We start from the raw sequence: 27,381 nt of genomic DNA, 5'->3' as shown, positions 1-27,381 counted from the left end.
TCCTGCAGACGTTGTGTTTGTTCAGCTGTGGGGACTACATGGTGCAATTTTTTTACCTGTTCTAGATTTGTAACCATGCAGTTCTTCCTTCACTGGGTAGGAGCAGCAGAAACACCTTGGTGGGGCGAGAAGTTCCCAGCTCAGCCAGGCTCTGAGCCTGTCCCTGAAGGAGCTGCCATGCCTTTGCGCAACTTGAAGTTGATGGGAATTGAAGGTGCCCATTGCACACCGGGATTAATTCTGCAAATGTGTGGACATCTGAGTCAATGTTACCAGCTTCAGTCAATTCAGTCAGCGTTCTCGGTCAGCTCTGCACTCAGTGCTTCCTTGACCCTGCTGGTGTCAGTAGCTGTTGACTACTGAGTGAATTGAAATAGCAATTCCTATTTCACGGCACACGTTGACAGCTGCTGTGCGTGTTGCAGTCACAGGCAGTGATTAGTCACAGGAGACAGCAACTATTACTTGTACATTAAGCCATGCTACCTTAAAACTAAAAACCAGCAAAAAATGACTCACATACTGACCGGGAAACCTTCATGAGAACATCAGGATGTTCTCCAGTACAGTATATGCCCAACGCATGTGCTACATGAGGTGCTTTGCTGTGGGTATTTTTTTCCTCAGTGAGCGTTAAGTGTAGAATGTGGTAATGGGGAGAGAAACTGTGGTCTGTAAACTATCTTCCCAGTGTAATCTGAAGATTCAAAAATATATAGGAGGTAAATAAAAATTACCTTGAAAACAGTCATTTCCTTGCCTGGGTCCTGGACTATTTAGTGCTGTAGCCCTGTCCAGGCACCGTCTGAGCAGACTGTTCACATAAGGTGACCCACCAGGACACCATACCCTCTTGGGGATCTCATTAAGCTCTTTAGCTGCTCAGTTTTCCACTTTCCAAGTCCTACAGCACGAGCTTTGGCTACCCACATTGGGTGTGCACAATGAAATGGCAGCTACACATAAGACATAGAGCCAGGTTCTGTGAGCAGAGACGGGGACACCCGTCCTGCAGCCCACATTCCTCCATAGCCCTCCCTGGACCTGCTGGTTACTTGGGGTGGTTACGAAGGTGCTGCCTTGGTCTTGCCGTTACTGCAGACCACTGGGACAAGGCTCCGGCCTTCTTGGACTGCGCTGTAAACAGCTGCTAGAAAAATTAATCGAGGCATCTCCTCCTGCAGATGATTTCATCAAACAGTGACACTTTGCAGCCAGAACAATCTCCCATTAGCACTTTCGGGTTGTATCACTTCTGCAATTAGCAGCACGCTCACAGCACTAACAGAGACCAATACGAGCATTCCAGCTGGTCCCTGCCCACTGAGCAGCAGAGTTTACTGACCGTTCGCCTGAACAGTGTGGTACCGCTAGGGGTACACTGCAGAGAGGGAATTACGCTGGCCTTTGAGACATGGTCAGAGAACTGTTAGAGCACATGGGGCTTAGGAACCAAAATCCCTTCTTAGTTCTTTGGGATTTGGCAACCTGGCTCTCACAGTTAGATTTCAGTTACAGCAAATTGATTTTTCCTAGAATCGGAAAATAGCAGAGGCTGAAAGGGACCTCTGGAGGTCACCTCCTTCAGCCCCCTGTTCAAGGCAAGTTGATATTGTCAGTGTCCAGCTCTGCTCTTAGCCACTGCTGCAGCAGAGGAGAGCTCGGGGAGGTTTCAGTGAGGCACTAAAAATGGTCATGAATAATTAACTGATATTAATTTTTGAATGGTCCTCCGCAGTCTGAGATACGGAGCCCTCCTCCGGGGTCTCCTGCTGTCAAAAGGGGGTTTGCTATTTGGTGTTCTCACCAGCATGGTGTTGGAGTCACTACTAGCGAAGCATTCAGCTAGGTGCTGCTAGTTGCCTTGTGAAACCATGTTTGTACGCAGCAGTTTGGAAAGCAGATTGGGAACAAAGTACTTTCCCCAGGATCATTTAGAAAGGTGGAGTAAATGCACTGTTGAACTGCTACTTCAGGCACTGATTTCAAACGAGAGATTCAGTTTTTTATGGAGTTATCTCTTTTGTTATATTCTGTTGCTATTCCCTGCCTCATTAGTAGCTTGGCTGTTCTTTCACATTTCTACCTCTTTTCCAGCCTTCCTCTGCAAAAGACAACAGTTCCTCTCTGAGGCAGCTCCTTTGCCAGTTGCTGTGATTAGCTCCGATTTCATTGCCCTTTCCTTTCTGGCCCTTCAGCCACCTTCCTCCCCTGAGGATGCAATGCTCTGAAAAGAGCACCTGCTAGTGCAGCACATGGAGGTACTCCTTCAGGACACGAGCTGCACTCCTTTGAGCCTACAGAAGAGCCTGCCTTTGGTTCCCGGGATGGTATTTCTGCACGTGGCCCATGACTGGCGGCAAAGCTCTGTAGACGTGGTCATTCATTGTGGAGACACACTTAGGTGATGCTTATCATTACCTCTGGGATGTAGAGGGTGCAAGTAGGTAGGTGCTCTTTGTCATCCTGAGCCGAGAAGACGACAACCATGGAACACTGTGTTTTTGCAGCCTAAAAGTGTGTGTTACTAATGTAAATGAAGAACAAAACGGAGCAAAGTCTGTGATGAAATATTTAAGTTCTTCACATCTTAGTTTTTTCATCTCAGTACCTCCAAGGGACGACATGCCATCTGAGCCTGGCTTTGTAGTGCCAGCTAGCAGCAGCATTTTGTCTCTGCTTGTAGAAGCTCCCCCGCCTGCAGCCACGCGCTGCCTGCCAGCTGAGGCTCCTGTGCAGGGAAAGTGAACACCCGGTGCTGAGTCCCAGCGTGCTCGTAAGGCAACCACTTGTTACCAGGAGCCTGAATTAAGCAGCTTGGAAAATGTGTCAGCGTAGCGAGGAATGGCAGTGACCCTCAGAATGAACTCTGGCAGAGGGGCTGAGACAGAAGGTGGACCCCGCTTGTCCCCAAGAGAATCTGAAAATGGTTTGCACTGAAAAAAGGTGTAACAAACAGCATCACAGCCCAGAGGAGATGTGGGGGCTGCTTGGGCGCTGTGAGATGGTGAGTACTGCAGTAGGATTTCCAGAGGCATCCAGGGCAGCCGCATCCCACAGGATGTGAATAGGATCTGGGATCCCGAATCCCATATTTTCTTCTAAAAATTACAGACTGTTTCTTTCAGACTATTTCTTCTCCATCCTTGCTCCCTCTGGACCACCAGTAGAGAGCATGTTACTGCTCCAGCTCTCCTAGAAGGTGAAAAAAAGATGAACAAGCACACGTCCCTCCGGAGAGAGGAGCTTTGACTACACTGGTTGTAGAGACCCCCGTGGCCTCTACTACCTATAGCTCTGCTGCCTGGACTTAATGCTTTGGCAAAGCTGCCCAGGGACCGCAGAAGCCAGCCTTAATGAACGTAGCAGACAGACTCTCTTCTGAATACAGATATGGTAGGGTGGGAGAAAGCAAATTATACCTTCCTCATCCTTTTTCTGGAAGGCCACAGAAACAATTCAGAGTGTGTCTGAGTAGTTCTGAACATCAGGTTTTTGTTTGGGTATGTAAGAGACCTTTTCAGCAATGAAGATGTCTTGTGTCTACTCATGTGCATAACTGCAAGCTCCGTGCAAAGATCTCACAGAGCTGGCGGAGACGACACGCCACACAGTACAAATGGGAGGCAGACACAGTTCTCTGATGCACTCACAACAATTCCTAGTAAAAAGCTTTATCCTCCTGCCTTCTCCCACGTCAGTGGCACCAGTGCAGGCTGTGTGCTGTCCTTGAACTGGGGAGCATTCCAAAAATGCCTGAACAGCTCCTGGGCATCTGTCAGCCGCAGAAAGGGCTTCTGCACTTCAGCTGGAGAAGCAACCTGCATAGTCTGTGAGGTGTAAATCCTTTTGCTGGGATTCATGTAATACCAGGAAACATGAGAATCTGCAAATTACAGGCAGGAAAAAATAACAGAATTAAAGTTTCCAGCCCTGGTCTTTTTCTGCACTGCCAAACCAGGAAGAAAACCTGCTGTGACAAATGGACAGCTGAAATAAGGAGTCATTACAGCAGGCTGCTCTGCTACACAGACATGTCTGAGCAGGTGAAACAAAGTCATGGCTTCCTTATCTTATGTTAAAAATGGTCCCACTTTCACCCTCGAGGTACAGTATTTCACGGCTTGTGATTTGTAGTGAAGTTACAATTTCTCAGATCAGCCTTTTTTTTTTTTTACTTTCATACAAACATGAACTTTAAAGCAGAAAATACTACTATTTAGGGCTAGGTCATTCTTGGAGATTTTTTATCATGAGCTGCACTCTTCATTATCTGAGTTTTTCTATTAGTGGCTGGATGGTGTGCAGTTCTCATAGAAACTATCACATGAAAAAATGTGAAAAAATGTGAAAAACACGTAATAGAAACTGGAGAGGGAAAACACCATCTCTGACCTTCCCTTCAAATAGAGCCTTATGGACAATAAAAAGCAAGCTCCAGGAACAGCTTCAGGTCTGCTCACCTGCTTCTGTAATATTGTCATGGGTTTTGAGCTTTATTTTTTTTTCTTGCACCAAAGCTTTGTTTTTCTGCCACCACAAGAAGGTCCTTGGGTGACTTTTCAGGGATGCTCCGAGTGGCTGTGTTTCGCAGTGGTGCAAGCTTGGAGATGCTCATCCTCTGTTCCAGTTTTCTGCATCATTTTTGCTCCAGCTCCGGTACAGTGCAGCCTAATCCACATGTGTGCACGCCTAGTCAACTAGTGTAGGAATGTGCTGTAAATAACACCTTTCGTGCTCAAGGTACCACAAAGCTCTTTATGCAGAACACCGTTAAATGCTGGCAGGAGAAGGGCCCCATAGACAAATGGCAGAGCGGAGCATGCTGAGCGATGCTGGACAAGAAAGCTTTCATCATTGCTGTGTGATCATTAAAACATAGCCCAGTGCGAGGGAGTAGGATTTTTGGACAACTCTGTCAATTTGAGCAGAATGGGGCTGCAGAGAGGCGGGGGAAATTCTGGTATCACAGCTCACACAGGCACCTCGGGTGCTTTGATGATGTGCACACCGTGCCCATGGGCACATCGTGGGGACAAACGGGCTCTCAGGGAGGAGGCAGGCATATGGTTGGGTGAGTGCCGGGGGCAAATAAGATTAGTATTCATATTGCTTTAATACAAATGTTAATATAATGTTTATATAGCATCTAATATATTAAGATGTTGTATTAATATTGGGGTGGCAGGTGAGAGCTGGAAGTGCAGATTAGCACCTTCTCATCCTGCTATGTTTTGCAAACCCATAGGAAAATCATTATCTCATTTACATAATAAATTGAATAATCTCTCATATACTCAGCTAATTATACTCAGCTCAGGTGTATTGAAATTAGCTACTGTTGTACACAGCAAGTGGGTCTGAAGAGAAACAAGTGTCTGATTTAAATCTGATTTAGTCCTGGCTCTGCTCTCTGCTTGCAGCTTCAGTGTCGCACCCGGGCGGGAGCAAAGTTGGTGCTGTCCCCATGGGGAGCTGTGGGATGTGACTGATGTTTATAGAACATTTGGGAGCCATGTGGCTGGGTGCTGAGATGAGCGTGGTGAGCCATGCAGAGCTAGGCAGTTAAAGAAAATGGAAGAAAATTAGTCAAAACCTCAGTGAGAAACCGCCAGCCTGACCCAGAAAGCCGTTATCTTCCAAACTTCGCATGCTCTCAGGCAGTTGCACTGAAAACTTCGGCTGCAAATGCTTCTGTGCTTTGTATTAATCCTCAAGGCAGAAAGTAAGGTCACCACTGCAAAAACGTGGTAGCATTTTCATTTTAAAACAAGCCTACGGCTTATTGAATTTTGCTCTAATTAAGAGGTCTTTTTTTGGTCTCCATTCCCTTCCCCGCTGCATGCTGTGAGGCTGGTTTGTTTTCCTTGGCCTTGAAGACTGGGAAAAGCTTTTGGGGGAGATTTTTTAAACTTCACAGGTTTTCTGCTTCTGACTTACGACTGATACACGCGGTTCGCAGGGGGCAGGCTGTGAAGCGGATCTGTGAGGGTTAGGAGCCCCATAGAGCAGCATCCTGCTGCCCTTCGTGCTGCGGTCCGCATCACACCATTGGTTTTACCCAACGACACAGCAGTGGTGTTTGAAAGCAATTCTGGATGTTTTGGGGGGAATTTTGGCCTTTGAGGCTCAAGGTTTAAAAGCGATATATTGTTAAACAGGGAGCAAAGCCAAAGGAAAGTGACTTTACTGACTTCTGCAGGTGGTGGGGTGATGAAGTGCTGTGGGCTGGGGGGAGCTGCAGGTCACAGGACATGGGGCTGTGTTTATGGGTGTTTTGGGGCATTTCTTCTTGGGACCGGAGCTCACATGTGGTTGTGTGCCCTCAGACAAACAGCTGAGGTCGAGGACACGTGTTTGTTTGCTGGTACCACGTGCAATGCCTTTTTGCATACGTAGAGACTGGTGGTGCACTGTGTGCATCACTCCAGTGGGTAAGCTGTCTGCATATAGCGACAGCCACCCAAGTGTCTCGGGGAGTGTCTCACATTCCTCTTTAGACTAGTCACTTCCCACTCAACTGAGAATGAATTTTAAAAAGTACGAAAAGGCTCCTTTTTGTCTATCACAGTAGCATCATCTTCTCTGGGCTTTTAATTTCCTCTATCCCCTGCCCCATTAATACCAGATAAGTGTGTTAAGAAGGTAAACATCGGCTCACAGCTTTATGGACGATTGATTGGAACAAAAAAAAAAAAGCAGTTATAGTCCTGAGTGTAGCTGGCTCATGCCTGTATAAAACCTCTTAAAAATTATTTACTAGGTACCCAATAAAGTGTGCCAGAATAGCCCGTTAAAACCAGAGAAGCAAGAGCCTCAGGGGAAATTTCCTTGCCCCGCTCCGTGCCAGTCCGTCTGGGCTGTTGGTAGCATTAGGAGTGAATGCAGCTCCCAGCGACATGCAGCTCCTTTCTGTTTGTGGTGAGTTTAAGTAGGATATTTATAGGCATCAGTCAGCTCTGGTCTCCTTTGATCCATTCTTTCCAACTGAAGAAGCAGCGCTTTGAAAAAACCCCATCTTTGTTGATGCAGTGGCAGAATTAGAGAGAAGTGCCAAGATACCAGCTTTCAAAATGCTTCTGACGCCTTTAATGTTTATTTTAACTTCTAAAAACTATCTGAAGGCATGATCCAGAAGCAGACGTGGGCAAGGAAAGCAGTAGAAGACCTTATTCCACCTCTGTTTATGGATAACACATCTGCGTAGCACCAGCTCTGAGGTTATCCCAAATGCTCCCACCTAGAACACTAAGTCCCTGCCTGAGCCCGTCTTGTGTAAACACATCTGTACCAAACACACTCACCCCTCACATGCATATTGATACTACACTGGCTCCTGCCAGAGAGAATGCTGTGTGCAGAGCCCCACTATTAGCTCTGACCGACACGTGGATTGCCACTCTAACGTATGTATGTCACCAGCGGATCACAAGAGCTTTGAAGTCAAACGTGCTTGGGATCTGAGCTCATTTTCTTAGAGCGGAGCATGAAAGTGGAGGGGCACGAAGTCCCCTGCTGTCGGATGGCACTCAGTGGTTGATAAATAGGAGGTGAGGGCGACTTGCTAGCGCTGGGGATGCTCGTGCAGGCTACAATAGCAGGCAGTGCTATGGCCAGGGAGGCTCTCCCAGAAGAGGTGCCACAGGCAGCAAGGTGAAGGAGCACAGCACCACGTCCCAGAGCCTCCTCCTGAGAAGCAAACAGCATACATAGCCCCTCTGCAATGCCTTGTCTGAAGCCTGAGGCCATATCTGAATGTTAACAAACAATGCTCATGATGCCAAGACCACAGTAACAAAAATTCTCCATCCCCACCCAAAGGGTGCATTTGCACCTCTTCTGCGTACCTACAAACCCACACCATGTGCAACTCCTGTCCCTGTTTTTAAAAGGAAGCCTGGGCTTGGAGGTGAAGATGTTCACGAAGGATTTATGCTGGGAGCACACCAGGACACGCTCGGTTTGGCTTGGAGGCAGCCAAGCTGTTCAGCTGGCACTGGATGAACAAAAACATAGCTCAGGAAACCTTTTCCCTCTTGCAGATGAGCTATTTACACATCTGGAGCGTCATCTTGCGATCAAGACTGAGACCAAGGAGGGCGTAACACAACGGATGTTGCCTTAGGTACACAATAAACAGTCAACAGGGTTGCTTGTATCCCTAGCTCGGTAATTCCTTCACTCTACTTGAGCAGTCACTGATGAGCATCACCAGGAACACTGGGACCTGAGCACCCACATCATCCCGTTCATGCTGATAATGCAGCATGAAATCATTATCCTATTGATACTTAATAATCAAACCACAGTATGTACTCACTGTCTGCAACATTTCACCAGGTAAAAACAGTCAGTTTATTGGTAATCTGGTGTATTCTTGCCCTTGGGTCAAAGCACAAGCAATGATAAAAGCCACATGTATGTGTATCAACAGCACCCACAAACCCAGCAACAGTAACTTGGTGCAGGTTGTTTCAAGGTTGCAGTATCCTCTGCAGCCCAGCTTCTCCATCCAAATTAAACTCTGCCACATGAAATTCATTGGAAGGCTCATGTTAGCTAGCCCTGAACTCACGTAATTGTTATGCTTCATTAATTTGGTGTGTTTATTTAAATTGGCTGGTGCATTCCTAAAATAGGTAATCTAGCATTTAAAAAAATGTTTCCTGATCAGCTTCACGGTGCTTTGAGCAGCTGTAAGCGCAAACTGCTCTGTTACTCTTTTGTCTTTCTCATCTGAATGCAATGGATACCATACAAATGAACAGAGCTGGAAAGGTGCTTAATTTATGAACCAAGACGTGCTTCTAAATAATCTCTAATTAAGTTCATCTGTGACCTGGCACACGGTGCCTAGTTTAGTCTGGGCATTGCAGACCATTAGTAAACATTTTAATTGTAATAATCGCCACTGGCAGCAATTATTTTCAGAAGGACAGCTAATTTCAATCAGCAGAGGGGATCTGAAACACGAGGAACACCCGTCCTGTCTTTTACAAACACCAACAAAGCAGCTGCATGCCAGCGTGCTGAATACCCAGCTTCACTTTGTAAGAGCACTGGTGGGGTTTGCAGAAGCGGAGTTCATCTTCCCAAGCGCTCAGGACCATCTCCTTGCCCAGCACCCATGAAGGCAGGTCTAGAGGGAGCAAAGAAACACGCTGCTGGCCCCAGAGCTGCAGGACAGACTGCTTTTGGACAACGCGGACGTACGGTGCTGGTAGGGTGAGGTGTGCATGAAATCACCCGCGCTGCTGCTGCGAGGTGCTGTAGCTGCTCACGTTGACTCGAGGCTCCTGGCGCGGCGGTGCAGCTCGCCAGCTGGGACGGGAGCCAGCACCCTGCCCCACTGCTGGCAGCGCTCTGCCAAGCTCAGAGGGAGCTGCCGCTGTTTGTGCTGGCGTGAGCTGGCGCTGCGCTTGATTTCTGAAAGACGGAAAAAGCTGGACGCTCATCCAAAAATTCAAAATCGAGTGTAGGATTGTTGTCAAATGCTGTAATTAGACACAGAGCTGCAGACGAGGAATAAATGCGCTATTTCTTTGTTAAATTGTCTTTTCTACCCTAGCCCTGTGATGCTCACTGGGAAGACGTCACATGTAATGTTTTTCCCGGTGCACTCAGCGTGTTTCCATCGTACAGGCACTTTAGCACTGAATTAATTGCTAAGTTAATGGATGTCTGTAGTCCATTAGTAAATTAAGACCTGATGCTAATCCTCTTGGGGGGAAGGAGAAGGGAGTCTATTTAGTACCAAAGCATTCAGTTCGTTACCAGTGGACTCCAAATGTTCAAAGGCAGGAAGGGAAGTACATCAAAGACGCTTTAATTTGAGAAACATACGGGAAGCTGATCTCAAGGCCTGTCCATATTGCAGACCTTGGAGGAGCAGATAAATTAGCTTTGAATTTGTTATCAACCTAATCACTGGGGATTGGGTATGGATGAACCTGTACCCCAGTCATTCTCTTCAAACAGCATCTGATAACATGGGTGTTTAACTTGTTGTATTTGACACTTGGAAGCATACCAGTAAGCTGAAATTGCACGGGGATATAACCAAAATAAGTGGGATTGCCCACTCTCTGAATCCGACAGCTCATCCCTAGGCTCCGAAGTAGAGTCTGGAGAATCCAGCGACACAGGGGGAAGGAAAATACGGGCATGAGTAAACACAGCGCTTCTTTACGTAATTGGTACTGGCCTGCTTTAGACCTTGCCCAGAGGTGCTCCTCTGTTGCCTGGCCCCAGATGAACTGTTTGCATGTGTCTTTTGGGATCCCCGTGCCGCGGCTGGGTGCCATGCACCAGGGTCACGGTGAGCCCCGGTTGGCTTCTGCTGCCTGCTCTGCCTGCAGCCCTGCTCACCTGCGGTTACGGCCTCACCGCACGCATCGCCGTCATGCCCTGCCCTTGTAGCACGCAGCATGTAGGCCTAACCAGGGTTTTGCTGCTTTACGTTATAGGTATAAATACCAACTGTGCACTCAGACCCGATAACGCTTGACTCCTTCGTGAGTGTTACTGCGTTCCCCTCCCGCCCACCAGAAGTTCTGCTCTATAAATACAAGCCAAGCTGGTGCATTTTGCCTTTAGTAGTATTTGAAAATGAAGTCTGCTCTGTAAGGGATGCAATCACAGACCAAAAACCGTTCATGTGGGTTTTTCCTCTCTACCAGCAAAAAAATATAACAGTTAATTAGGCTGGAAAACCCAAAGGAAAGTGAATTCAGACAGCCAATCATGGCGTGGCATGGAAAATATCTCCATGACAACAGAAATTTACAGCACTTCAATTTTAATATATCAAAGGATAAGGGTAATTTCACAGCCACTACGCAGAAGATGTACCCCTCTCTCTTTCTCTTGATAGTCCCTGGATTAAATGGAAGTCAGGCTAATGTGGTCCCAGATGTGAAAGCAAAAACAGGATTATGAAGCCTAAAAAACGTTGTGAATGCAAATGCACCAGCAAGGTGAAAACTCACCCTGCTGTGGAGGACAAACATTTGGGCCCTTTTTTTGTGAGATTCTGCAGCACGTTATATATATGTCTTCTGACATTTCAGTATCACGTACTCCTTTACTAGCACAGGGCTCAGGGCAGTACGAGCAGCACAGGCAGCTCTTGTCCCGAGCAGCATAGTGCACCTCCCGGGAACGTTACCGCTGACATCTCTTGCTGCTACTGCTTCTTACCCTGTAATGAACTCCAGGGTGACAAGGGAAAAAAAGGAAAAGATGAGTTTAGGATATATATCCAAAACATACATTCGCCTGCTCATAATGAACAAGAATATTATGCTTCCATTTTAAATACTGCACTCAGTGTATTTTGTAGATGCATCTGCACGCATGAATGTCTCTTGCAGAAAATGTTTTACAGTATTTAGTGGGGGATGAATCAATTAGGATAGATTTTAGAATAGATATTTCATTAGTGATTTCACTAAAATTAATCTATTTGAAGTTTCAGTTAAAAATGAAACTGAAGCAGGATGGTATTGACTGTTGGCAATATTGAAAAAATACTAAAACTGATAACAAAAGGATTTCTATTAAATTGTTTTGTAACTGGAGGAAGAAAAAATGCTACCAGGAAACACATCACTTCTGATTAGATTCAACAGGACGCTCCTGTACATGAAAGAGCATCACTCTGCTCTGCCTGCAAAGAGCTCCTCTCTGGTTTTTGCACATTGGAGCATGTTTGGTGTGGCATCTTCCCACCAGCCATGCCTTGGCCTCTTGGGCAGCGCTGGCTGTGAGTGGACAGTGAGGAGAACGCGGTCTGTAAGTACATGGGAATGGCACAGGGAGGAATAACTGTGCTGTTCTTGTTTGTTTTCTGTAATACAATACGGAAAGTGCTAATAGGATTAGCCTTTCATGATTGGTGATAACAATATATAAAAAAAACAAATGTTAATAAGCAGTGTGAAATTGCTAACAAAGTAGAAAATTGCTAATAAAATCCAGTGGGTCTTGTTTTAACATTGAGAGTACATCTGGCTTGTAGGACTGCTTCTTTCCCAAGTGCACAGAAAGCAGTAGGATGGTGAACAAAAAGGATTTTCAGTGCAGAGCCCAAGGGTGCTGCTCTTTTGAACCCTTACACTGGTGACCTTCAGCACCTGCAAAATGAAAACTGCCTTGCTTTCAAATAACCAAAACAGGGTTGAGCAGTCTTAAGAAAAGCCTTGGAAATTCCTCTACTAAAAATATACAAGCCCAAACCCAAATGCATTGTGCGGGAAGGAAGCTGAGAACACAGGCAGAAAGATCAGACAGTGCTTGGAGGGGACCTAGTAAATGCAGACAAAGGAATGTAAAATACATAGCAAAGAAATTAATTGGATAAACAGGAGGGCCAAGAGGTAAAGCAGAACAGAGACCTGGGTCCTGTAATAATGCTTTCAGAACTACTCAGATTAGAGGAGAAAGTAGAGATCAAATGAGCTAATTTAAGTAGATGCTAGACTCAAAGGATAATGTGAACCTTAATTACTTACTCTTACTCTTCCTTCTCTTCTTAACTAAGTGAATTTCCCAGCCAGTGTTTCTGACTTTTGCCAGACAGGAACCAGACGGAACACTTCAACAAACGGAGTTGGCGAGGTCCTGTTCCTCACCACGTTCTTCTTTCCATTTTTCCTTAGCTTTTAATTATTTTCCAGCCTGGCCATTTAGCTGCTCCCTTACTGAAAATCACTTAAAGAAGTATTTATGTACAAGGTGGGGAATGGCTCGGATGCCATAAAGCCCCACATTGCTGTCAGTCATGTTGATGCCCTTCTCCTTCCAACCAGCCTGGTGCTCCTCGACCTCACTGGTTATACCCAGACAAAAGTCCTTTCACAGTGTCTCTTGTACCCCATTTCAGCAAGGTTTTAGAAGCACTTAGTGACATTTTCCACTCACATTTGGGCTTTGAGGTACTTCCTCACCATGGCTCACTTCTGAACTTTGGGGTCATTTCGGAGGGTTTCGGTCCTCCTGGGTGCAGCGCCCAAGGCTCTGGGCAGGATTTTCTGCCTCCCAACACATGTTTTAAGTAATAAACCCATCAGAAAGGCTTAGATGGCTTGAAAAGCTTCATCCCAAAAGCAAGAAAGTGGAAGTTTTATTTTTCTTAAGCTCCCATAAATGATAAAAAAGAAATGTCAGTTTTATGTTTGGTGGTAAAATGTCCCTGCAAGTACAGATGTGATTTGTGGTTTCGGGTGGGATGGAGGCAGAGCTGGAGGGCCTGAGACACCACTACAAAACTCAGCTTGTCTACGTGTTCAGGGGTCACCATCAGTGTCTGCTGGGCTGGTGGAGCAAGGCTTGCTCTGGAGAAAGCCACTGTCCCAGGGCTCAGCATGTGGGGAAAGAACAGGTCGGGCACCAACAGAGGAGCCTTCAAAAAACAGTTCAGGGGGTTGCCAGACTGCTCAAATACTGTGTAGTGCTGCTGTAATTCATGTCTTTATGGTGATCCTTGCAGGAAAAAGTACAACACAGTGTAAGGAGCTGTGCCGCAGGAAGCTTTAATCGGATTTTCATCATCATCTAGATGGTTTTGCATATCAGACCAGGCACTCTGGGGTGCCTCTTGTGAGCAATCCCTTCAACCTGAACTGAAAGGCCCTAATATGAGCTGGAAAGCACTAATCATTGGAGGGATGGCTTTAAGGAGGGATGTTTCAGAAGCACACATCTTGTGCGTGAACCACGGCCTCTCCACAGGAGCACATGGGAAATGTACGTCAAGTGCGGCACAGAAATGTTTACCTTTTTTAATAGGTGTGTGTTGTAAATGAGTGATCAGTCCGCTGATAAAACAATGACTGGGAACCACAGGAGCGATTCAGGGAAAGGCAATGTTGTCCTTTTCTCTCACAAGTGACTCTGCTAACAGAAATATCGCTCTGTCCAGAAGAGCGGCTATAGCAACAGTAGAATTTCGCTGGGCAGAGGTCAGAGAGTATAAGCTGTTTTTCACTGTTGATTTTAACATGCCATCCCCCCAACTGGCTATTATTTGTGGTGTTGGAAGCCTGTTCCTATGATTATATTTCATCTGGTGCTACAGCAGGGTTGAATAATTAAAGCTGTCAGCCAAAAAAATGGAATATCTGTATCCCTTTGAGAACAATTTCAAAATAATTTGCTGTCCCAGTTATCTCAAGAAAATTGTTAACAAAAGAAGCTATCCACAGGACAGAGGAAAGCATGCTTTCAGGGCATCAGTGTGTCTTTTCCACTGTGTATTGCACAGAAAATCGTCACCAGTGACAGTAATATGAAAATCCCTGGTAACTGCTGGACAATATTTCCACAGGTGTGTTGGGAGTGAAAAGCAAACACCCGTTAGCTGGGTACGAGAGTGCAAAGCCAGTGTCTGTACTCAGCTGTCTTTGCTCAATGTCTGGATTTAGGAGGCAAAAGGTACGTGATATGTTCCTGTCTTCGTGGCCCAAGCCACGTCCTGGCCTGCCGTGCTGCTTACTGTGCTTTGCCAAATATTTTGGCTCAAAGAGTGGCCTGTGTCCCAGCAGGGTGCAGGCGGCTGGAGGACAGACAGGCTGTGCTGTCCCTCGGGTGCCTTGCTAGCTGAGCAGGGCGCTGTGGGTACAGCTCTCCGTGGCTTGGGAGAGGTGCTGGGGCTTGCCAGCTGCCTTTGCACCCTCAGTGAAGTTGCCTGAGATTAAAGTTTGAGCTACACCTGCTCCAGACATGGAATCAGGAGGGAAAAAACAAAACATCATCCGTTTTCCTGGTGCTCTTTCTGTGCATGTTACAGCAGGTTCATTTGTACTCTGAATCCCCTTTCTGACACTAAGGTAACTCAGGTACTCCGAGGATGCAACCTCTTGGCTCCTAGGTCAGCACGATACACAGTTTGTGGTACAATTTCCAGGGGTGCACACATGGGAGCTGGTGTTCTGCAGGCACCATTTGCTCAAAAAAAGTATTGCTAACTTGCTAAATACAGAAATATACATTGGTGATGCCTTTTGTGTAACAGTCTGGGGCTGGGAGGGGTCTTGCGGGGCTTTGCTTTGCAGTATCCTCTGAGGGAAATGTTTTGTGAATTCTTTTTTTTTCTCTGCATCTGTCTTTTTAGGTTCTCTGCACTGGAAAGGAGACACTTGTGTTATATGCTGATGTATGTACACAATAACTCACCTCTAGCTCATGCTGAATTTACAGATAAACCCTTCTCTTTCCCGGGTTGCTTGCAACAAGCTGCACAAATCCTGATGGCCTTAAACACACTAACCTGGGCCTCGGTGGAGCTGCTCACAGGCTGAGTTGTGCGCATTTGTACTGAGACGTTTAGCTGGTCAAAGACATCAGCAACCTAGATAATATCTATGCGCAATTATGGGTCCTAATTGGGCATGTAGCTCAGCAGGAAAGCTGCCATTGGCATGCACAGGCACCTGGTGGATATTAGTCATCTGTGTGTAGCTGCAGAGCCCCGCGTTTCAAGCACCTCTTTGCTAAAACTCAGCTCTCACATGGCCATCAGTGCAGCTTCTGAGCTCAAGAAGGCTGAGACAATTCCCTCTCTGTGGAAATAGCCGATGGAAAGAGTCAAATGATTTTGTTGGAGCCGGAGCTGCGTTAGGTTGCCCTTGTGCTGGAAACTTGGCTTTATCTGTGCGGAGTTTAGGAAGTGATTGCATGCTCTGAGGTTGGGGTGGCTTTCTTTGCAAGCCTGTTTGTATTTATGCAGCACATGGAGCAGGTTAGTGTTTGCTTTTTTGTGAGGTTCCAGGGTCTGCTTTTAATAATATTGCCTGCAAGCATTTGGATTTGCTCTTGCATATGGTAATGAACTTATCATGTGCCTTTTAGGGGTCCCATTCCTCCAAGGCAGGCACACAGCAAGCTGCTTTGCTTCCTGTTCTGGCCTAGGGCTTTATTCCACACTGCCCACACTATATACATAGATATATGTACCTTATGGGGACAAAGGAAGGTATACATATGGAGCAAACCTCCTGGCAGGGAGGTTCAGACATGGAAGAGAGGCTATTGCTCTTGGGGTCCTTATGTCCAATAGAAGAGGCAGCAGAGCAGCCCACAGCTGCTTGCCCAAGGCTCCTGACTTAAATCTGTGTACATTTAGTTCATGACTTCTGCTCTCTTCTTCTCTCCTGCCATCCTTATGTATGACTGTGCTTATTTAGCTGGTCAAACCCTTACAGCAAAGTCCATCTCCTTCCATGCAGATGTGAAGCACATTGTATGCTCAGGCTCGGTGCCTGAGCATACAGGTTATGCCTTACCTAGTGCACTGCAGCAGTCGTTGGTTGACTCCGTATCAGCCCTCAGTGCACATGTGGCAGAAGCAATTGCTGCCCATTTAATGGCAATGCTGCTCCTAGCTTCCCCATTTCTTTCTCTAGGGACATTTCCCCATCCTGGAGATCAGTCCAACCTGCTAACTGATACACTGCTAAACCTTTCACTCTCCATAAAAGACATCATTTACTGTTCTTTCTCTGCTTGAATCCCTTGTTCGGTACAACTAATCTTGCTCCCTCCTGGCGCTGAGCTGGCGGTGGGTTTTGCATACAGTTGTAGTTATCAAGGTGTATTTGTGTCACGTTGCTGCTCCGCGCTGCATCCCTGCAAGGGAGTGTGCTCGGACAGCAGCTGCACGGGGGGTTGGGACGGGAGATTCACCCTCCTGCAGTGGGAGTTCCTCACAATGGCAGAAAATCAAGGCAATAAATCAAGGGCATAAATATTAGCACCAAAGCATAAACCTGCAGGGCACACAGAAAAGCCACATACTGTTAAATCTCCCATTATTTATTGCTTTATCAGATGGGTATTATTGCACTGTAAAGGATATATACGTTCCCCGTCACAAGGAGGTAGGAACCATCCAGCAGCAGCAAATCAGGCCATAAGCTGCTGAGATACTGCTGCCCACTGGAATCTAGGAAGGATGCCTGTAGGTGGGAATTTGTGCTCCTGGTTATTTTTTTTTCTCTTTTTCTTTTTCTTTTTAATTACCTAGAATAAAACAAAAGCTCTAAGGCGTTACAGCTAGTGTTGTTTAAGGAAGTGGAGGGGTTAGCTTTTTGGTCATAAATAGGGAGTATTTGGGAAAATAAAGAACACCTGTGAAACTCGCTGGGAGATGTTCAGTGTTACAGAGCTGTGTGCAGTGAGGGTTGAGTTTCCAGCTGTATTTATACCTGGACCCTGACAGGTGACTGATCTCTCAGTTCAGTGGTTTAGTGGAGGAACAAGGCATTTCTGTGGGTTAAGCTGGTCCCAAAAGAAAAGGAGGGGAAAAAAGAAAAAGTCAACAATTCCCGTTTGGCATCAAAAAAACTTTAATTTCTGTCATATGGCGATTAAAACTTTTTTTTTCTTTGTCTTTTATCCTTCCTTGAAACAGAAATTAAACAACATTCCAAACAGTTTACTTTGAAAGCCAGCAGCAAGGCTAAAAGCCTCCATCTCGCCTGTTTTATCTGAAGGGAATAGCAAAAGGAAGACATTCCCGTTGTAGTCCCAAGGCTAATGAGCAAAGAGGTGCTGGAGCCAAACAACGATAATAGCAGGTACAGCAGAAACACACAAACATTACCCCAGATTCGAGGGCGGCTTAGCTGGCAAGCCCTTTGTCCAGCTGTCCCTTTGTCCATCTGTCCATCTGTCCATCTAGTCTTGCTTTGCCCAACATCTGTCTGTGTTGGGCAAAGCAGGACTAAATGCAACTGTGAGCACCGTTGCTCCTTGTCGTGGGGAAAGCAGATGCATTTGCTTCGTGATAATAGCTTACAGGAAGAAAGTGTTATGTATTATTTCCCCCCACCGAAGTGCAGCCTGGAGAAGCCACAGCTCTTTGTGGTTTCACATAATGCATGTGAAAGTCAGGTGTGGTTGCTGAAGAGCGTGCAATTAAGTAGTGCTTGAGGAAACTGAGCCATGGAAGTTGTTGGGGTTTTGGGGGCTTGATTTTTTTCAAACAAACCTTTAAATGTTGGTTAACTCCTTACAAAGTGGCTCCAAGCCAAGTCCTGCTCCTCTGGACAGGGAAGCTTTAGGATTCACCGAGGAATGGAAATTGTTGGTATTTCTTTGGAGTCTCTTCCATGCCTTTTATTCAAAAGTGAAAGAATTAAAATAAATAGGACTCCTTTTTGTGCCTCTCTCTCCAGACAAAAATATTTTTGTAATAACAAAAACGTTACGTATATACGGATTCAGTGCTGTTTTTCTACAAACACATCGGCCTACAGAGGCTCTGCTGTGGGCAGGGGTGACTGGCATGGCAGTGGCAGTCACTAGTGGCAGTCATTAGGTGTGGCAGCAGAAGTTCTCTCCTGAGGTTTGATTTTGGGGACAAAAATAACCACAACCGGCAACTCATGAAAAAAATCAATTTTTCCTGCTCTGTGCAGCCCCCAAAAGCTTTTTTGCTAGCCCTATAGACACTGCTGATCTTGGGGGGGGGGGTGTTTGGCTGCCTTCGGGACCATGCAGGGCTTGGAAAAGCCAGATTTATGCTGGGTACAGGAGTCCTGGTGTGTGCGTGGAAGAGGCTGAGCCCTGGGACAGAGCAGGGCTCCAAGGAGGCATCTCTTCTGGATCTCTTGTATTCTCTCACCCCAGCAGGAACCAACCCTGTGGCTACTGGAAAAAAAAAATGTAAAAGATGTCATTTCTCTTTGGGACCTTACTTTTGACTCTGCCCATAAATGGAGAGGTTCTGAACCAAAGCTCTTCCCACAGGGAACCAGCGAGTTCAGGGTGTTTGTTTATGGCCTCGTCACTAATAAAACCACATCGGCTTTTAAAAACAGCCCCTGTGCCTTATGAAAACAGGCGGGGAGTGATGCAGAAGGCGGGGAATGAGCCTGGAAAAGGAGCCCATTTTTTCTCTGACATGAAATGTATTATTTCTCTGCCTGCTGTGATGTTTGTGTAGGCTCCAGGACCTCTGCTTCACACCGTGCAGAGCCCAGGAGACGCAGCACCGCTGACCTGTGGAGGTGAGGACAGCCCGGCCTGGTCTGATGCTGAGGGTTACAAATCGTTGATTTCTCCTTGGCACCACAGCCACGCTTTCTCAATGGGACCAGAGCTGCTTGCTGGTGCCCACCATCACCACCACTGTGCCAACGTGGGCAAGAGGCAGCTCGCTGCATCCCAGCCTGGTGCATGTAGCGCTCACCAACAGGAGCTGCGGGTGGTGTTCAGGCAGAAATGAGCTGCCCCTTTCTTATTCTGGTACAGGACCAAAGCCTCTCTTGAGCCTGTGGCAGGCACAAACATCTCTCTTCTCAGTGACCCCTCCGGAGGAGGCATGGCCGAGCAGGAGCCTGCCACAGAGCAGTGGGTTTCCCTCCCCTGTCGTGCAGTGCCTGGGAGCCACCGGTGTCTTCATGTAAGCACTTTTGGGACTGGGAGCCACCGGTGTCTTCATGTAAGCACTTTTGGGACTGAAACTGCAAACTGGGATAGCAAACTGGGATAGCATGACTGCAATCTCCTGAGGAGCTGATCAATTGACTATAAGAATTCCTTGGCAAAGCAGTCGTTTATATCTTATTAGGTGTGTTTTTATGCCAGAGTCTCCTGTCGGACCCAACACACCATGCAGATCTCAGCGGACAGCAGGGGAGCCTCCTGTCCATACAAAAAGCCCACGAAAGGAGCTGTGGGAGGGCAGCTGCTGGCTGCACCGTGCTAACAACAGCCATTGTGGGGGAAAAAAACACAAAATACGCCGGGTGCTTGGGCAACCTAATTGGATCTTCAATATTTGTGTAACAGGCTGCAGCCAGGAGAGGCAGCAGGGCTGTTGCAGCTCTTGGAGCAAATGAGAAAGGATGAACTGCCGGCGCTCTGCAAGCTGCAGGTCAGCCACAGGCTGGTGGCAAGGAGGGCTGTGGGCTTGGCACCCCCAAGCCCTTAAATTAAGGGCCTTGAGAAAGCTCCTGGGGCGTTAGCAGAGGAATGGGGCTCGAAGTGCAAGACCAGGAAGAGGAAAGGACAAACCCGGTGAAACGGCCATGTGTAAACCCACACATCACCTTTCAGCAGCTTCATAAGTAATGTCAGTTTTGTAATGTCTCATTTATACCCAGCTAAATGAGCGCTGGTGCCTGCGGGGACAGCGGGGGAGATGCAGTGCTGTAGTACATGTTGTGCATGAGGGAACCGCTACATGAGCTTGCATTTGCAAGATGTTTGTTAAATTGCACATTTGTCAGCATATAAACGCAGCACTGAACATTGCTGGAAATCAGTGAGCAGCTGGAGGCGCCAGACGGTGACCTACAATTGGTTGGGACTGCAAAACCTTTCACCTGTGTCCCCTCATCTAAATCTTAAAGTTCAGATCCAAATTAGAGGGAGCTGCCTATAAAAAAAAAAGCCAGACACCTATTTAAGCGACAGGTGAGACGCATTTCAGTGCTCAGTGCCTGGGCCTTAAAGCGTTGGCCCCACGCAAGAAGACTTGGTAACCACGTGGGGTGACATCAGGAGGGCTCTGCACGTGCACAAACGTCTGAGCTCGGTGCTTCTTATTCAGCCACACTCACAATTCTCCAGGGTGGGCCATTAATATTAGATGAACGCTCAGCTAATGAAAATGGCTTTTATAGTAAAGAGCATTTTGTTACCTCTGAAGAAACAGGGAGATGCAACATGTTACACTTCATTTTTACTGCCATTTGGTCTTCCTTCAGGCAGTCATTTTGTGAAAGGCAAGATATGAATCGAAAAACCTGCCTTTACTCAGCAGAGTACTCTCTCAGTTAGAAAACAGAGATTTTCCCCCCTCTGATTAGGGGGAAAAGATCAGGGAACGGGCCAAGAGCAGCTGGTAATGCATGGCAGAACCGTGAGATTACATTTTTTCCATGGATTAGCTGATGCTCAGTAAAGTCATTTCTACTGAGACAACCATCAAGCCTTAATGCTGAAGCCCTCCCTTCCCTTCCCTTCCCTTCCCTTCCCTTCCCTTCCCTTCCCTTCCCTTCCCTTCCCTTCCCTTCCCTTCCCTTCCCTTCCCTTCCCTTCCCTTCCCTTCCCTTCCCTTCCCTTCCCTTCCCTTCCCTTCCCTTCCCTTCCCTTCCCTTCCCTTCCCTTCCCTTCCCTTCCCTTCCCTTCCCTTCCCTTCCCTTCCCTTCCCTTCCCTTCCCTTCCCTTCCCTTCCCTTCCCTTCCCTTCCCTTCTTTTAAAACCTTCCCTTCCCAAAGTTTCTAAAACCCAAAGTTTTAGAGGATTTGTATCAATCAGCCAGAAAAAGAGTTTTTTAAACCTATGTGGGTGTGAAGGACTAGTTCTGGAGGTGGGCCAGAGGCAGGGGGTGCTGCAGGGCCAAGCTGCGGCGCTCAGGTCGGGGCTTCGGCAGGAGTCACCCTGCGATGTAACACGATGTAACTGGTGGTAGTGTAATGTACAGGGCTAATTGTGGGGAGAAAACCACCTGCAAAGAGGGCTGCTGCTCGTAAATTAATATTAAAATCAGTCAGAAATGGAACAAAAGGGCCAGCAGAGCACAGGGTGCTGCTTTTTTTTTTTTTTTTTTTTTAATAATTGTGGTTTTCCATGGAATAGCTGCTGGACAGTGCTCAGGTTTCTGCAGAGCCATGCCAGCAAACGTGCAGTTCTTATTGGCAGGGGATACAAACTACACTGCAATGTAATATATATGGAAAAGGGACAGGTTCATTTTCTCTTTTCACAACAGTTTTGGGGCTTATTTCACTATATTTTAAATAAACAGTATTTTTGTTGTTGATTCAGCTCAAAACACCACAAGTCCTAAATTAGAGTGAGCAAAGGAAGAAGAGGGCGGGCTGCAGTCTTGCTGAAACATCAGGCAAACAGACAGAGAGCAGCCTGCTTGTGTGAGAGCTGCAGTGTCGCTGTTAGTCACAGCTTTTACCCAGACTGGAGCAGAGAAAAAGAAATTCTCAAGTCCTCCAAGTGTTCCTCTAATGTGAACTGCTTGTGTTTTGAGGTTAATTACTTACAGCGCACAGCAGGCTTGCAGTGCCGCATTTCACATCTGTGCACTGGGATGCTCAGGTACCAAAATGGAAGAGCTGCAGAATAAATCACTGCTTCACTTTCTCAGCCCGTCCTGTTTGTTATAATTAAGCAGCCCCATGCAGTGGTGGTGCGCAGGGAAGGGCCATGGGGGCTGCAAGGCTCCTGGCAGTGAGGCTGGCTCCTGGCTGAGCTCTGCAGCCACCCCCATTTTAAGGGTAAACATGCTGCTACGTGTCCAACAGACCATCACTTTTCATTTTCCATGCCCAGGGGTCAGATGCACAGGCATGGAGCAGAGCGAGGCAGGCAGCACTCCAAACATCGGTGTTTTAAGGGTTTCTCCTGAAGAAAACACCCTCTGGGAGCTCAGGAGCACGTGTCCCGCTGCCCCATCCTGGTGCAGGCAGCCTCACGATCTGCCTGTAACCGGCAGGAGGATGGAGGGGTCGGGGATTCTGGGCTCAATTCCGGCAGTGCCACCGTTACGTTCCTCCAGCCCTGCGTGACGCACGTCATGCACGAGCTGCGGTGCGCCAGCCGGAGAGTGGGACTAAAAATAAAACCATGGCGTTGCTGCTGTGCTAGGCTCCTGCTGGGATGTCTTGGTTTGTTTTATAACATCTTCAAGGCCAGTTGAAAGCAGGGAAAAAAGAAAAAAAAAGGAAAGGGGGAAAAAAGCCTTTTTGCTTTTGAGGCTGAATCGAGAGGAAGCTGGTACAAATCAGTGTCGTTTCATTCACTGGCTGCACGGCACTAAGTTCCTTTTGATGAGCACATACACTCTATGGCATGCTTAATTAAATAGAGAGTATTACGTTTGTGCTACTATTTCCTGACTTCTCGTATTGAAACCAGTGTAATTTATGCTAATTAATTAAATGATTGAGCAAATTAATTCGGCACTTCTCCATGTAGGAGGAAAGGACCGTGATGCAGCTCAGATTCAGGGAGCAGCCGAGTGCTGGCACCCTGAGAGAGGGACGGGAGGTGGCAGTGCCTATGGATGTGTGGGCTCTGCAGAGAAAAGGACTAAATCAGAATAAAGAGCTTTAAAAAGGGAATTGGGGGGGGGGGGGCATTTAAAAAAGCATTCTTTTAAACAGGCTGTCTTATGGAAGGGCATTTCAGAGCATGATTTTTTTACGAAGTTGTACTGCAGAAGATCAGGAGATTGGAGGTGCCTTGGCTGGCAGCAAAATCCTACACGTGCATGGAGGATGCAGCTGCAAAGCCAGGGCCAGGCGTGGCTGCATCGCGCTGCTGTGATGGGAGAGGTCCCAGTGCCTTCCTGCTCCTTCCCTTCTCTTTTTTACTTTTCCTGGAGGCAAAGAGTTATTTCTTCTTCTGAGGGCTAGGGATGGAGTCATTGTCTGCTGATGAAAGGAAGCCATCAGTGAGCAGTAATGGGAAACCAGGGATGGCATGGCAGGCAGGGGCTTGCTTTCAATGCACAAAAAAAAAAAAGCCCTTTTAAATTTAAATTTAGTGAGGAATTAAAAGCACATATAGGCGTGTTTTATTAGAAAGTGAAATATTTGATCTTGGCTATTAATCTGTTATAAGAATACTTTCATTTCCTGGCCATATGTACCCAGTGATAGACTTTCATAAATGAGATCACATTAAAATGTACTTTATGTTTCTAGTGAAATCTCTTTTATTATTATGCACGTTCTATTTAGGAAAAAAATTACAGAAGCAGACAAAGAGGAGTAAATTATTTTAACTCACTTATATGTGAATGAAATACTGCTCCTGCCTGAAGGCTCTGCATTGTGCGATACCAAAATGCCTGGGGAAGGGGCTGCTCCATCACGGCCGTGCTACCAGCTGGAGGAGAACGCGATGGCAGGGGAAATAAAAGCAGACCCTGCAAGAGGCTTACATAGCGCTGAGAGGCGAAGACGCAAGTTCCCACCAGCCAGACCCCTTAAGGACTGAAGACAACCTAGGTATTCTCCTTGTGGTATTACTGAAGGTACGAGTGGTGGCTGGGAGGTGCAAAGCTGCCTCTTGGTGTGGGTGGGAGAGGTGTGTAACCCAAGAGACAGTGTGGCCCCCACCAGCAGTGCCTTCTCAGTCAACCCAGTTAACATATCGCTGCAGGGGAGGTACTTTGTGTTAAAGCCTTGTAACCATGCTCCAGAGACCAGGCAATACATTGAAAAAAGAATTAAAAAAAGCAACACATTTCTGGATCATGTTAATGCTACTAATAAATAAGCCTGAGACTGTGAGCATGACACTGGGAACCTGGCATGAAACCACTTCGATTGAGGGCTGCCCAGAACAACCCCGGGGCTGCCAGGTGAAGGCATAAACCATGCCCAAGGGCTGATTTGGCACCACAGCAACCAAGCTCAGCCTTCATAAAGTAATTAACAATTTCATCTGTGTCTGTTTTTTTAAATATAGTAGAAACTCATGAATCTCCCACTTTTTAATCATTTATAGACTGCAAAGAAGTGCAGCAGCTTGTGTTTATGAAGCCTCAGATCACTGTTCACTCTTTTTTTAGAAAACAGGCTACGTTTTCTTTAGTAATGGATGAAGAAAAGTCAAAAATCCTGGCACTGAAACGAAAGCCCTATTGTCAAGGCAATTGCTGTTGCATGTGGTTTATTGTGCTTTCCTACTGGCAAACTGCTCTGCAGTACATTTTGAGTCATTATTGTGAATTAAGCATGCTCCACTCTATATAAATATTAATTATGATCAAGAAAGATTAGGCATGGCAGATGCAAAAAAAATGTGATGACACTATCTCAACGAGACAGAGACGTAGTCTTTCATGCCACATGTCTCTGTTAGCATGACGTTATGACAGCCCTTTCCGTGATGCTTTCCGGGATTTTTGTGCATAACCACAAAGAGCGTTCAGATCCTAGCTGAAGTCCACAAAGACAGCAAAACACTTGAGCACCTGGTAGCGCTTTTTTTTTTTTTTTTTTTTTTAAATTCAGGCCAGTGACACATTTGGAGACAATTAAAACAAAGGTTGAGCTTTTCATTTTTTTAATATGCCAAGAACATTAGCAGCTGGATGAGGAATGAGCAAAAAAAAAAAAAAAAAACGCATACTTAGCCCATCTATAAATAAAACCAGCCTTCAGTGCTGAGAGCTGTCTTTTTTTTCTTTTCTTTTTCCCCTCTGCAGAAAAATCTTTTCTTTGTACGAAGACTAAAATATTAGCACTGTGTTCCCTCCTCTGTTTAAACAGACCTCTTTCATTGCATCTAAGTGCCAAAAAAGTGGAATTCCTGAACAGCAGGTGAAAAGAAAACACAAGATCAAAAGCAGCTCTGGCTGCCAAGAGAACCTGCAGCACCGCTTGGGGGTGCATGAAGAAGTCACGCAGACTCCTGATGGTGTCAGAGACTTTTGGAAGGTCATCAAGGATTTTTTTTTTTTTTTTTTCAGGCATCCCACATCAAAAAGCAGCACTAGGAGACGAACTTGCAACACATCATGAGGACCATGCTAAAGAGACCCATCACCCTTATAATAAAATCTAGCTGGTTTTCCTCAGCACATCTATGGAAAGCAACTCTTAAGAAATCTGTGATCAGAGTGGAGCCTGTGGGTAAGAAAATAAATTTAAGTGTTCATCTGGGTGAATGTTAGGCAATGGCTAGTTTGGGTCTTAAACCCGCCTGGGGGAACTAGGCAAGAAATGGGTCTTTCTGAGCTCATCCTCTCAGTAGAGGCAAAAGGCATTTATTTTGCTGTCCTTATAACCAGGGAGCTCTAACATTAGTTCCTGTTCCTGCACCCAGCTGCCTATTCCTGTGTCCATCACCAGATCCTTCCTCTTTTGGGATGATGAACACTTTGGGGATGCATGGAACAAACTGCTCCAATGTGCCTTACAGATGGTGACCTTTAGAAAATGGACCTAAGGCAGGCTCCTTGTTAATCCTTTCTGCCCCTCTGCCTACCATTCCTTGGCATCTTTGGGAAAGGCAGAAGAATCCGGCCCAATAAGAGCCATTTGAAACTGAAAACAAGAACTTGGCTTAAAAAGATTGCACATGACTCTGGACCTCATGGTGTCAGCGGTGCTGGGAGCTCTGTGGCGTCCATCCCCTGCCTCCCGACGCTGTTGCTGACGGTGACATTAGTCCTGTGGCATGTGCAAGCCATCACCTTGGCCAACAAAAATTGATTTCCAAAAGGCACCTGTGAAAGTTTCCTTCATAATTACTATGGCTGGGAAATGAGGCCTGAGAAATGACTTACCGAGAAGCATACTGGCATCAGCATTGGGATCACAGCTCAGTAATGCTTTGTTCCATTTTTACTCCTAAAGAGCATCAAATAGTGAAGTTCTTTTAAATAAAGACTTCCATTAGTGGGTTTAAAAATAACACACTGTGCACATCCATTCCTAAAGACAGCTTTTTTTTTTTTTATTTTAAAATTCTGCATCTGAAAACACAGTATGACAGAAAGCATTTATGTACAACTGCAGTGTTTTTGGTATAATACAGTATTTAATACATCCATTTCATTTTCTGCAAAAAAAAAAATGCTTTATGGGACAAAAAAACAAACTCCCATTGACAAAGAATACAGCTAAGGCACATTGTTTTCTGCTAAATGAAAGACAAAAGGGTGCAAAAAGGGGTAGTGCAATAATTGCTGAAAATCACATTCTACTACAAGAAAAGCATTCTGACTTTGAACTTTGATTACCGGTCAATTTAAGACATTTCAATATCTCATAAAATACTCCGTTAAATAAATAGCAAAATATCTACATCTTTCAGTGTGTTCCATTTGAATTTCCAATTTTTTTTAAACTTTGCTGTATATACATGTTTTTTTTTTCTTATTCAATAGCTTACAAAATATTTCTGTACAGTTTTATGCATATTATGATCTATAACAAAATAGTTATTTCTTAAAACTATATTACCACCAGTCTTTGAAAATGACAGAATAGGAATAACTTATTATGGATTATGTTAGGCAATACAAAAAAATCCAATCAACGAAAACCAAAATAACAAAGTCAGAAAAATCATTTCATTAACTCGAATTAATACTTTTTGTTTCACAAATCTTCTTTGCTATGTAAACCCTTCTCAGTTGCCTTTGGGTTGTATACGCATCAGAACAGGGAACAGGGTAGGATTTGGGATTCCTAAAGCACTGCAGCCTGCCGGGAATATTGGTGCTACTGAAACATGACAGTTCTCCATGGAGAAAAAGTATTAAAGAAACCAACACATCCAAGCCTTAGCAGAAGGCCTTGGTTTCTGCTGACTTTGACAACCTTTGGTTGTCTCCAAAGGCCAGATGTTTGGAAGTGAATTTATGACTTTGATGATACAACCAGACTCCTCTGTCTT

The 27,381-nt window shown here is 46.0% G+C and overlaps 1 long non-coding RNA gene across 12 annotated transcripts in view; it reads left to right on the top strand.

The window, feature by feature from the left end:
- The window catches only part of LOC121078487, a 157,248-nt gene that overhangs the window by 123,473 nt on the left and 6,394 nt on the right, over nucleotides 1-27,381 (top strand). For 7 of the 12 annotated variants that reach the window (XR_005824601.1, XR_005824594.1, XR_005824602.1 and 4 more), the window contains 6 exons: nucleotides 14,327-14,433; nucleotides 15,113-15,299; nucleotides 17,411-19,010; nucleotides 21,778-21,994; nucleotides 23,709-23,978; nucleotides 25,448-25,610. This is a non-coding gene — a long non-coding RNA (uncharacterized LOC121078487). Of the gene's footprint in view, nucleotides 1-14,326; nucleotides 14,434-15,112; nucleotides 15,300-17,410; nucleotides 19,011-21,777; nucleotides 21,995-23,708; nucleotides 24,005-25,447; nucleotides 25,611-27,381 lie in introns of all 12 variants that reach the window. The other 5 variants (XR_005824597.1, XR_005824595.1, XR_005824596.1 and 2 more) reach the window with 5 other exon arrangements.

This window comes from Cygnus olor, chromosome 15, assembly GCF_009769625.2.
Source record: "Cygnus olor isolate bCygOlo1 chromosome 15, bCygOlo1.pri.v2, whole genome shotgun sequence".
Classification (NCBI taxonomy): domain Eukaryota; kingdom Metazoa; phylum Chordata; class Aves; order Anseriformes; family Anatidae; genus Cygnus; species Cygnus olor.
The sequence above is the reverse complement of the archived record's forward strand: the minus strand, read 5'-3'. Positions and strand labels throughout refer to the sequence as shown.